At 39.2% G+C, this 12,500-nt stretch overlaps 1 protein-coding gene across 1 annotated transcript in view; it reads right to left on the reverse strand.

The window, feature by feature from the left end:
• Positions 1-12,500, reverse strand: part of sox5 (SRY-box transcription factor 5) — a 253,505-nt gene that overhangs the window by 152,036 nt on the left and 88,969 nt on the right. Inside the window, exon 3 of the mRNA XM_053508513.1 lies at positions 9,469-9,541. The gene's annotated coding sequence lies outside the window, so the exon portion shown is untranslated. The remainder of the gene's footprint in view (positions 1-9,468; positions 9,542-12,500) is intronic.

Consider the following 12,500-nt stretch of genomic DNA (forward strand, 5'->3'; position numbering starts at 1 on the left):
AAAAAGGTTTGGATATGATAAAATTTGCCTTTAAGATATGATACTACAGTTTACACAAAATAATAATCTATAAATTAGAGGTAAGAACATGTTTACATGTTATAATTATTGACCGGGGTGCCATTACATTTTCTTAGATGTCCGAGAAAAAAAAAAAAACTGCTGTTCCTGTTGTTGTTGATGTTTTTCCTAAAATGAAAGATTGTGAAAAGATGAAAGAGTGGAAAATTTGATAAAAGGTGCCAATAATTATGGAAATTTATTACAAGTCTTTATCTGTAGGTCATTTAATAATCTAATAGATAAAACAATAATTTAACTGGCCTGTTTTCTAATTGGATGAGACTTAAATTAAAGTGTTACAGTGGTGCAAAAGTTTATGCCCCCCGCCCAACCTCTTACTATGTATATAGACTGTGATAGCCCTGAGTCAGTGGACTACACACACACATACACACACAAGTGTGTGATGAAAGAGCGATTTTGTTCGTCCTATCCATGCAGCTGTCTTAACGGCCATCATCGCACTCACACACACACACACACACACATACTCGCACAGAGGATCCAGTCTGAAGAGTGCGAGTAATGAAAAGAAGGAAAAAGAGAGCGAGAGTAATGAATGCTGTTCCTGTTTCTTTAGCGCTGTCTCAGACTCGCGCAGGAATAAACAGGAAATGCAGCTGCGCGCAACACCCGTTCGCCTTCGTCCCAAAATACACCACATTCCTGTAGTGGCTCAGGTCCCTACATCAGTCTTACAGACCACAGGCAGAGAGAGAGAGAGAGAAAAAAAAGATGAAAAAGCAGAAAAGAAGAGATTTTTTAGAAACATCTCTAAGCGTAGACGACACCACCCTTCCACCCCGTCCCACGTCTTTGTACTCTGTGCTTGATAGTTAAGATTCTGGACATGCAATCGGGCTATTTTACTGTTTTACTAATCCCCCTTTCTTTAAAGCGCACGGAGCAGAATGGTGGCTTTGTGGCAGGCGACGTTCGGGTAAAAAGGGACTCTACAGTACCAAATTGAGGTCAAGCAGAGACAATGGCTGCCCTTCAGCATTTATTCATGCACAACCCCACAACTCTATCAAACGTGTCTCGCTCTTTTCTTCTCTCCATCACACGGCGTAACAATGAGAGCCTCCTCCCAAGCGGACCACCGGCTTGTGTGTTACAGTCACACCTCTCTCTCTCTCTCCCTCTCTCTCCCTCTCTCTGTCTCTTTTTCTCGAGGTCTCCCCCCTGACAAGCCCACTGAAAGCTCTGCTAAAGAGCTCCAGATCAAACCACATTTACACAGGCTTCACACTGATTTTTACTCCTTCGGTTGCTGAAACACAATCGGGTCTGACGTCCAAGTAGAGAATCAATTGCAAAATCTTAAACGCACAGCGATGTAGATATAAATTGTTCACGAATACAAATCACGCTTCTGCACACTAACCAACGTATCTTAAATACGTAATAACCAACGTATAGTTCTTAATTAAGAACTAATTAAATAGATTGTGTGTTACAGATGTCTTTACAAATCACCTTGTAAAGGTATGTACGGTACATTGTGTTGTATTTTTGTGTCTCATTTTTTAAATAGATAGAAGCCATTCATGAAACAATATAATAAGCAGGATGTGATAATAAATAAGCGAAATGCTGCGGGTTGTAGGGTGGAGCCTTCATAAAAAAAAGTCAATGTTGCTGTGACGACAGGAAAGCACCAGAAAACCCATTGCACCACAGCCATGTGACCCAGTGGGTGTTCTGGTGCCTTTCTCTTGTGGCCAGCATTGACTTTATTTTTTCGCTGGCTTTTAGGCCTCACGGGTATACAGTAGATGACATTGGGTGCCCATGATCCTGTCACCAGTTTACTTGTAGATAATTAATAATCAGGATTATCAAATTCACCTGGAGGTACTGGTAGTGTTGTGGCTGATCGTCTAATATATTGTATATTATACAAAAGTTAGTTCTGACTGATTGACCTGATTGGACAAGATGCATTCCATGAGTAATAACGTGGATGGTGACGCCAAGGTGATGTTTAACTACTGTACATGTATCACTCAACGCCAGAACCCGACACCCGAGTACTTTCAGCAAGAACACACATCTGATAATGTTGTCATCTTAAAAAAACAAAAACACTTTGACTTGTTAATAATGGCTTCTAAGAACTGTCAGTGTTTTATCCCTCTCGAACCCCTGATCAGGGGCATTATTGTGGAACAAAGGATGGAACACCCTACATAGCGCACTAGATTTCCATTTGACACTATTCGGGATTCTACCCTGGAATCTATTTTATTCGAAATTCTACAATGGAATAAGTGGAAATATAAAGTGAATTTTGTACGTTTCTCAGGACTGTCCACCACCTCCATGGTTTATCCTCCTCACCTATTGGCTACATACAGTAGTACTGGTTTAAACCTACTTTCACCCCTGTTAAGAACACTAACTGTCGGTCACCAGCTACTTCAGTCGAGGAAGGATGTGTTTAAGGGAGAAAATAACTGGTCAAATAAAGAAACTAATCCTAATCTATTGATAATAAACAGGGTTTGTGGAACTGTTGTATAAAAGCGATATCACACTCAATGTTGCGTCATTGTGCTGGATATCACGACACATCACACCCGTGCTGAATATCAAGAGCTTGAGTGTGATGTTGCTTTATTATTGCTATTAATTATCCAGAAGGATGTTGTGATATTCTCTAAAACTAGTGAAGCAGCAAAAAAAAAAAAAAAAGTGTAACTGCAGCGATATATAAAAAAACAAATCACTTCAGGGTGTGCTGTTATACAGTACTGTGCAAAAGCCTTGAGCCACCCCTTATTCATTCATATTAAATTTAATTAAATGATGTTTAATGATGTTTTAACAAAAAAAAAGTCCTTCAGGAAGCCTGGAAAACTATTGAAAAAATAAATAAATAAATAAAAAGGTCTGGCTCTGTGGAAGCAAAATATAAAGAAGTGTGGTGGGGGAGGAGGGGGGGGGGTGTCACGTGTGAACAGTACTGTAGGACAATAATCAACTTCCTTGACACCGCTTCATCGCACTTCCTTGTTGTTGATTGTCTTCCTCTCACAGCACACCCCCGTGTGTTTTAATCCTCGCTTGTCCTCCGGACTTTTCCTTTTAATATTAAAGAAGATTTGTGCACTGCAGCTTTAAACAAATGTAAATTATACATAGTGGAGTGCAGAGACCTGCTGTGCACGGTTAATTGAAATAAATTACACTTTTACATGGTCATTCAGTCACTTTGATGCATCTGCAGCACCTTTAATTCCCCAAATTGAGGCAAATTCATTAAAGCATCACGCTACACACTCTACTTCATTCCCAACAGCCAGAAAACCTCTTTTTATGCAAATTAGCCACTGGTTAACCCCAATCAGAGGGGTCCAGGCTCCCACCTCGTGACATACCCTGATACAGACACAATCCCACCACCTCTGTAATCTCAGGGGTAATTATAGGGCACTACATTGTTCTGCTCACAAACCCAGGACGACCTCGTAGACGACCTCAGACGCTGCGGCTAATCACCTGTGCTAAACCTCATTGCAAAAACGCTGAGAAATATTAGATAACAAAGCTACATCCCACCCGATTCACATCCTCTGTTCAAACTTTATATCGTCTTCAAGTCTTACTCACTTTCTACCCCATTGTCTGAGCGATGTTACTGCAAGGTCACAGGCTCGCAGGGTTTACAACACACCTGACAATCTAATCGCAAACCAGTCCAAAACTACAGACCAAGATCCGCGTGAGACAGATATGCAGCATCGGATCAGTGCAACCCTACAGGAGATATAGAGTACAGTACCTCTCAAACCTACGTCACAAACACCATCCCTTACAAACGTATTAAAGCTACTGTTGTAAAGTAAGTCTAAACGAATTGACTAGATTCTACTGGGTGGGGCTTAATGAATGTGGTCTAGAACTTGTAAGTACTAAAACCCAAAATCTACTGACTACACCTCTAATTATACTTATAGTACCTTTAATTTCACTTATTGTACATTTAATTTTAATTACTGCACATTTGGTTTTATTTATTTTACCTCTAATAATAATTGCACCTTTACTTTTATTTTATTTTTTTACATCAAATTTTACTTGCAGTGCCTTTAATTTTACTTATTGGTCCCTCACTTTTACATATTGTAAAAGTGATTTTACTCATTGTACATTTAATTTTATTTATTATACCCCAAATGCTATCTATTGTATCTTTAATTTTACTTTATACTGTAGCTTTAAGATTACTTATTAAACCTATAATTCTACCTTCTGTCATTTTGATTTTACCTATAATTGTATTTATTGGTCCTTTAATTTTACATATTGTACCTCAAATTTTATTTATTGTATCGATTTTACTTACAGTATTGTACATATTCTATTTATTGTACCTTTAATTTGATTTGCCTTTATTGTACCTTAAAGATTATTTATTCAACCTCTTATTCTACCCTCTGTAATTTAAATTTCATTTTAATTTTATCTACCCCTTCACAATTAACTCAACCAATATTACCTTCAATTCTACTTTTGGTATCTTTAGTTGTACTTATTATACACACACTTCTATCCTTTTTATATTTGGTTCTACTTATTGTACAGTCAATCCCACCTGTTATACCTATAATTCTACCCTATGTACCTTTATTTCAGTGTACTGAACCTTCAATCCTACCAATTGAACCTTCAATTCTATCCATTGCACCCTGAATTCTGCCTATTTTCATTTATATTCTCCCTGTCGTACCTTTAACTCTTCCCACTGTACACTTACTTCTACCAACTGTACCTTAATTCCTACCCATTAAGCTTCAATTCCACTTATTGATTCTTTAATTCTACACCTGTCCCTGGGCGTTTAATGCTACCCATACAGAACATACAGGACGGCCCTATTTATGTTATCAGCGTTAAAAATGGACACCAGACAAAACACAAACTCCTCTGAGTCTCGAGTGTGTATTGGGACCGGAGGGAAATAAATGTTTCATCCAAGCCATCCTCAGTGGACAAGTAAGTGTTGAGTAAGGGACAGTAACACATCCGCCGTTATCTTTAAGTGAGAGACAATGGACTTGTCCGCTAATGTCCTGTGACAGCAGAACCATAAAAAGAGCTGAGAAAGCCTGACCTGGCATCTGAGAGGAGGACATCATGCACACTGGCACCTGCATTTCATCACACTAACTTTCCCAAACACACACACACACACACATGGTCATCTATAATTCACCCCAGTGCCCTGTTGGACGTCTCTCCCCTGGGGGTCGCTAACCACAGGGATGGGCAGATTAAAAATTTAAAAGCACATGACAAAATGGAACAGGATAAATAAATAAACTAAAATGGCCTTTGGATGCGCAGTCAGCATGTACACTCTCTCACACACATACACACACACACGAACACATCATCTCTTAGTTTTATTAAGTTAGTAGGTTGTTATGAAGAAAAGAAAACCCGACCGGCAAAGTAATATCCTTGAAATTTTCCAAAACCATCTGATCCAAAGGTTTTGTTTTTGTGTAACATTATTACAACGTTAGCAAAACAACGCTTCCACTAACACAGGAATAACCAAATGTAAAGGTTGCTTAAAGTTACTACAAGTAAGTACACATTGTGGCGTAGTGGTTAACATTGGTGCCTTCCCCCTTCGGTTCCAGGTTCGATTCCTGCCTCAGGGTCTGTGTGCATGTTCTGCCTGTGCTTGGTGGGTTTCCTCTGGGTACTCCAGTTTTCTCCCACAGTCTAAAGACATGCAGGATAAGCTAATTGGCGATTCCAAATTGTCCGTAGTGTGTGTATGTCCAGGGTGTACAACTGCCCCTGGGTCTCCTGGGATGGGCTTCACCCCCCGTGCGACCCTGAACAAAGGATAAAGTGGTATAGATGATGAGTGCAAGATGAGTTAAACCACAGGTTGTTGTTTTTTTCTTGGTTCCATGAAAATATATTTGTATCTTGATCAAAATCTTGACTGCTGAAGATGACCTTGCCTGGGTAAAGACCTTGTGTTAGGAATATTGATGACATCCGGCAGAGTTACAGAGCCCATCGGCTGGTGGAGAACTTTCCCATGATGCCCCTGTTTTGGCTCTGGAGTAAGTACGAGCCTACAGGAGGTCACGCAGTGCAGTGAGAACAGCATCCGAGGAAAAAAACGCCACTGAACCTGTTAGCTCTGAGAAAGAGAGAGAGATCCTGTTTCTCTATTCCTTGCACCACAAACATGTGTGTGTGTGTGTGTGTGTGTGTCCATGTGCGAGCGTGCATCTATAATTACGCGTGTCCTCGCTATCTGCACCTCTCTCCTTCAGCTCATTGGCAGACTGGCTGAGCTCAAACTGTTCAGCTGCGCCCGTTCCAAACCCAATAATTACAGCTTGTCAGAAAGAATTAATTTTCTCATTTCTCACAAAGATGTGTAAAAATTACCATGTTATTATTCACCGGCACTCTCCGGAGGCACGCACCAAATTTAATTTAGAATTCTTCCTGCACATTAAATTAAATCCATAAATAAGAGTTTAGGCATCAGCGGGGAAGCATATGTTCGTTAGGCCGAACAGGCTGCCTGGCCTCGCGCTAATGTCTATTGTAATGTTTTAATAGCTCACGCCTTCGAAGCACCAATAAATTCCTGTGATCAGGAGGGCCACAGACCGTCTCTCTCCTCCTCCTCCTGCTGCCGAAAAACACGAAATCTTCTCTGCTCTTTAAGATATCACCTTGCTTTGTAATCGGTTTTTATTATAATAATTATTACTATTTATTATTTATTTATTTATTTGTAATAAAAGACTAATTACAACGAAGGAGGTCTGTTCCCCGAGCTAACAGGGAACCTTGTCAAAATGTTTGCCAATTCAACAGGTTCTAAGGTGATATGATTTAATCCTTTAATTAAAATGTTATCCAAACAACATTAGCGTTAAGACGGGATCGCTAGCGATAACGTTTCTGTGGCGCCGTCAGAGTAAGAGAGCCGTAATAACATTCTAATCAACAGAACTGAATGCTGGAAAAAAACGTTCTCTATAACCTGATCATGTTTAATAAGACATTTATTGCTAACAGTAATTGATTGATTGATTGATTGATTGATTGATTGATTGATTGATTGATTTCTACTCCTAATATTTACTTTCCTAATCCTTTTTGTGTTTTATTTACATCACATACACAATTTAAGAACTTAATGTTTAATACTTAAACTCAAGCAGCTTGGACGACCAATTTAAAAGAATAAATTATGCTTAAACAGGAGTTTTGCTAAAGTGTGTTGATGGATCTGGGGTTAAAGCATTGGACGACAGTTTGGAGAGTCCCAGGTTCAAATCCTACGACTGTCCCTGTTGATTGTCTCTGTTGGGCCCCTGAGCAAGGCCCTTAACTACTTATTTGTAATGAACTTCAAATGTAAGTCACTCTGGAGGATAAGGGTATCTGCCTAAATGTAAATGGTGGAGAACTCTTCAGACATCAAACAGAGGGAAACGAAATCATCTTTACTTTTATAAACTTGGAATATGAAAATTACACCTAAAAAATGTTGAACTCACCATATGCTTATTTATGTAATCGTTTGTTTATTTATTTATTTATTTATTTATTTGTTTGTTTGTTTGTTTGTTTGTTTGTTTGTTATAGTTTGGGCGTAAAACTATGTGATCAAATGTATCTCTCCTTTACAGTATATCTTCTACATGACCATTTTTTTAACTTTTGTGCGGTCATGACTGTATAGTTGGTTAAAATAAAAAGAAATAATTAATCATATTGCCCAGGCTGTGCTGACAAAAAGGATTTGTTACTCTATATCGCACAATCCTGAGCCTATCCCAGAAGACTTAAGGCACAAGGTGGGGTGCCAATCCATCACAGGACACACACACTCCGGGCAATTTGAGAATGCCAATTAGCCTAATCTGCATGTCATTGGACTGTGGGAGGAAACCGGAGTACCCTGAGAAAACCCACCAAACACGGGGAGAACATGCAAACTCCATCCACACAGACCCCGAGGGGGGAATCAAACACTGACCCTGGAGGTTCAAGACGACAGTGCTAACCATTACGCCACCATTGCCGCTAGCAGAATGCGCTCGGTTTTAAGCACCAGTATTTAAGTTTAGTGGGTGACTGGATTATGATTAAAAAAGAGGATTTAAATTCTTACATGTACGTAGCACACCACTGGATGATCTGGGAAATTAATAGTTTTAGCACATTATTAGTTTGTAACGTTACAAACTGTAAAAAATTACAAAACAGAGTTCTTCCAAGTAAACCTAACTTTAATTATAACGTTAAGAAGACACAAATGTTACTCTTACCAACCGTAATCTGATAATGTTTAGCCAAATGCCATAAATGTTTCCTAAAACAGCACACCTGGAAGTGTTTTATTTCACTGAAACCTCAGCAATTTGCCAAAAATCACACTTTTGGAGAAATCCAATAACAACCTATACTAAATTAGTTTCAGTGTTGCGTAATGTCCGTAAAGCAATTTAGAACCTGAAAGGAATAAACTATTCTGTCCTATTACTATTTTATTAAATAAATGACTCCTTATTGCAAGATTATTTTTATAGAGAGAGAGAGAGAGAGATTTAACCTGCTCATGGCACATTGGTTAGATTTTTTACAGCAACAAGTGATTGATGTTTTTACCGCGGTAAAATGCCTGTTTTTTTTTGGTTTTTTTTGCATTTACGGATGGAGTCTCTAGTTTTAGCACTTTTCAATGGTGTTGCTGTGGTTTAACAGGGAAACACATTATTAATAAAGGAAACTAATCTCCTCACCGCACCTCAAAAACTCCTCAATCTTTAAGTGGCGTAGTTGAGATTCATTTTGGTCATTTAAGGTTTTAGAAATTATTCTTTATGTACATTTTCAGAGAATGTTTAGTCTGACAAGATTTTTTTCCAAATTCCATACAATGTTTTTATACTGTTTTAGGATCGCGAGCACTAACCAGCACTGTATAAGTCTGAGTGTTGTCTGAGAAATATTGTAATAATGTTTGAATAAGTAGAACTGAACGTTGTGAAATCATGAATTTGTAGTTAATAATGTTTGATAAAGCACCTATAGGAAAAATACGTATTTATTTATTCATTTATTTATTTATTTATTTATTCACGGACTAACTCCTTGGTTACTTTTTTATAAGCACACACATAATTGTACTTTATTAAGAAATTTATATTGAATATTAATGAATATATTTATTCGGTACCTGGACCGAGGGTCAATGAGACAGTGAGTTAAGACAGAAGGCTAACACACAGATGATCTGAGAAGTTAGCAGTTCCTGCGATCATTAGAAAGGGCAAATGAAGCACTGAAATCAGCCCTACGATCAGTCTGGGTGTAATGGAAATGTCTACTGGGATCAATACTCACCAGTGAGCCCCACACCGTCCCGGTGTCTCTGAGATGGAGTCTGTAGAACCTTCTGGATTACAATTCAGCTCACCTACAAAAAGACAAAGAGAATGTTAACATCATGGGATACTGTAGAAGAGTTGGAAATCCATCATATTCATGTCAGTTTGTGTCAGGCTGATCTCTTGCCCCCAAACTCAGGCACGTTTAGAGATACCGTTCCCTTTTTTTTTTTTCGTAAACAACTTTAACCTTGGGTAATCCTCTTCCTGCAAGTCATCAGCGGGACTGTAAATCGCATCCTACTTAACATGTCACATCCACAGTAGAAGGTCTGTAAACGTTTAAACGTTTCACATCTTTGTTGAAACCAGCTGTGAGGACTGCATCCTCTCTGTCTCTCTCTTAATGTCTCGCTTGGAGTCCGGGGCGATTTCAGAGTTTTCAGAAGAGCTACAGACATGAGAACCAGAACAGACATTGTGTAGTCTGAGAAAACTCGCATCTCTCATTACTTGTGCTTTTTCATCTTTCACACTGTCCTGTTTAATCCACGGGATGTGTGTATGTGTAGAAGTGTGTAGAAGTGTGTTAGAGCACGAGGGAGTTATAAAGTCCTAATGAACTGGTCCATTGTGCCTCATAGCTTTAACAAAACTTTAAAACGTTCATGTTTGTTCAGTTGTGTAATATTTCAGTTAGAGTACATACGCTGCCTGGCCAAAACAAACAAACAAAAAGTCACCACCTGGATTTAACTAAGCAAATAGTTAAGAGCTTTCCACTGGATAATTACTGCAGTGATTAATGCGGTTCAGCTGCAGCGAGTTTGATGCAGTGAGGAGCTTCGCATTTCTTAAACAACCATGTCAGAGGATATATCCTGTGGTCTTGGCAAAGGTGGTCGGATTATTGTCCCGCATCAAGCAAAGAAAACAACTAAGGAGATTGTAGGACATACCGAAACTGAGTTAGAACTATAAAACCAATTATTAAAACTTGGAAGGAGAGTTGTGACTCATCATCAAGGAAGAAATGTTGTTCTCTCAACAGTAGCACAATAACACTCTCCCCACTCATACACCACGCATCATGTTGCTCATTAATGCACATTTGCACACCTGGAACTTTGTTCTGCTTGACAATGTTTTTCTATTTCAATTCCATTTCCATTGTATTTTATTACTTGTACATACAGTGGTGTGAAAAACTATTTGCCCCCTTCCTGATTTCTTATTCTTTTGCATGTTTGTCACACAAAATGTTTCTGATCATCAAACACATTCAACTATTAGTCAAAGATAACACAAGTAAACACAAAATGCAGTTTTTAAATGATGGTTTTTGTTATTTAGGGAGAAAAAAAAAAAAAACCTACATGGCCCTGTGTGAAAAAGTAATTGCCCCCTGAACCTAATAACCGGTTGGGCCACCCTTAGCAGCAATAACTGCAATCAAGCGTTTGCGATAACTTGCAACGAGTCTTTTACAGCGCTCTGGAGGAATTTTGGCCCACTCATCTTTGCGGAATTGTTGTAATTCAGCTTTATTTGAGGGTTTTCTAGCATGAACCGCCTTTTTAAGGTCATGCCACAACATCTCAATAGGATTCAGGTCAGGACTTTGACTAGGCCACTCCAAAGTCTTCATTTTGTTTTTCTTCAGCCATTCAGAGGTGGATTTGCTGGTGTGTTTTGGGTCATTGTCCTGCTGCAGCACCCAAGATCGCTTCAGCTTGAGTTGACGAACAGATGGCCGGACATTCTCCTTCAGGATTTTTTGGTAGACAGTAGAATTCATGGTTCCATCTATCACAGCAAGCCTTCCAGGTCCTGGAGCAGCAAAACAACCCCAGACCATCACACTACCACCACCATATTTTACTGTTGGTATGATGTTCTTTTTCTGAAATGCTGTGTTCCTTTTACGCCAGATGTAACGGGACACACACCTCCCAAAAAGTTCAACTTTTGTCTCGTCGGTCCACAAGGTATTTTCCCAAAAGTCTTGGCAATCATTGAGATGTTTTTTAGCAAAATTGAGACGAGCCTTAATGTTCTTTTTGCTTAAAAGTGGTTTGCGCCTTGGAAATCTGCCATGCAGGCCGTTTTTGCCCAGTCTCTTTCTCATGGTGGAGTCGTGAACACTGACCTTAATTGAGGCAAGTGAGACCTGCAGTTCTTTAGATGTTGTCCTGGGGTCCTTTGTAGCCTCTCGGATGAGTTGCCTCTGCGCTCTTGGGGTAATTTTGGTCGGCCGGCCACTCCTGGGAAGGGTTACCACTGTTCCATGTTTTTGCCATTTGTGGATAATGGCTCTCACTGTGGTTCGCTGGAGTCCCAAAGCTTTAGAAATGGCTTTATAACCTTTACCAGACTGATAGATCTCAATTACTTTTGTTCTCATTTGTGCCTGAATTTCTTTGGATCTTGGCATGATGTCTAGCTTTTGAGGTGCTTTTGGTCTACTTCTCTGTGTCAGGTAGCTCCTATTTAAGTGATTTCTTGATTGAAACAGGTGTGGCAGTAATCAGGCCTGGTGGTGACTACAGAAATTGAACTCAGGTGTAATAAACCACAGTTAAGTTATTTTTTAACAAGGGGGGCAATCACTTTTTCACACAGGGCCATGTAGATTTGGAGTTTTTTTTTTCTCCCTTAATAACATAAACCTTTATTTAAAAACTGCATTTTGTGTTTACTTGTGTTATCTTTGACTAATAGTTAACGGTTTTTGATGAGCAGAAACATTTAAGTGTGACAAACATGCAAAAGAATACGAAATCAGGAAGGGGGCAAATAGTTTTTTACACCACTGTATAATACGTACATGTAATACGGGCCAGGGGTAGCTCAGTGGTAAAGGCATTGGACTACGGTTCAGATGATCCCAGGTTCAAACCCCACAACCACCAAGTTGCCACTGTTGGGCTCTTGAGCAAGTCCCTTAACCCTGTAACCCAGATGTGTAATGAGATAAAAATGTAAGTCACTCTGGATAAGAGCGTCGCCTAAATGTACATATTGTGCATTTTACAGCTGAAAGTATTC

Source organism: Clarias gariepinus, chromosome 12 (genome assembly GCF_024256425.1).
Source record: "Clarias gariepinus isolate MV-2021 ecotype Netherlands chromosome 12, CGAR_prim_01v2, whole genome shotgun sequence".
Lineage (NCBI taxonomy): Eukaryota > Metazoa > Chordata > Actinopteri > Siluriformes > Clariidae > Clarias > Clarias gariepinus.